Below are 958 nucleotides of genomic sequence, written 5' to 3'. Positions count from 1 at the left end.
GTCACTCTGGGAGAGGCGGGAAGAGTTCCGCTCGCTGCTGGCACCTCCACCCCCTGCTCTGCACAGACTTGTGCATGCAGGTGCTCAAAAGAGCTCCGGCCGCTAAGAAGTCCTGGAGGACTCACACTGGCACACTCACACTGGCACACTCAGATCCCCCGGGGCCTCAGCCTGGAGCTCTGCCACCCATGCCTGTGAGAAACGCTGGCCACACCTCCTGTCCCCACTGCACAGCCCTGGGAAGGGAGTGCCAGCTTCACTTGCGTTCTGCCAGGCTCTCTGGCATCCCCCCTTCGTGAGGCCCTGCCTTGAAGACTCAAAAGCCTGCATTCCTTTCATATGCCAGGGGCTGCCCAATCCTGTTCTGTTCTGTGGGCGCGAAATGCCAGCCAGGATATCGGAGCGCTAGATTCAAAATTCTGAGATACTCACCGGCCTGCTCAGGGCTATATTCTGGCTACCATTCTGCTCAGAGGTGCGCTGAGGTGCCTTGTCTGTTCTGCAGGGAAGGTGGCCTTGTATAGAGAACAGGCTCACGGGAACAGATCCCTTCCTCACCACACCAGGTGTGGTAAATAGTGGTACCGAGTCTCTGCCGCTAGTAATACTTGGTTTAGGGACCTTTACAACACCCCCTGAATGCCGCCTGTACCTTCCTGTGGCTTTCAAGGGACCCTGACTGAGTTTATAGCCTTTACTCATTTCTGCAGGTCCCAACTGCAGAGGCCCACACTTCCACTGTCTGTGGTCTGTGACTCTGGGCTCCCGAGGGCAAAGTATTTTACAAGCACAATTTCTCAGGCATCACAGATTCCCATGGTGTCCCCACAGGATCTTCTAGTAGCCCTCCTACAGCTGTCTGGTGTGGGCCGGTGCCCCTGTCCCTGGCCTACCTTTAAGTCACAGTGTGTCACAAGACTCCCCTGGAAGAGCCTAGTCTGGAGGTAGCCATGTTCCA

Source organism: Rattus rattus, chromosome 7, assembly GCF_011064425.1.
Source record: "Rattus rattus isolate New Zealand chromosome 7, Rrattus_CSIRO_v1, whole genome shotgun sequence".
Taxonomy (NCBI): Eukaryota; Metazoa; Chordata; class Mammalia; order Rodentia; family Muridae; genus Rattus; species Rattus rattus.
The sequence above is the reverse complement of the archived record's forward strand: the minus strand, read 5'-3'. Positions refer to the sequence as shown.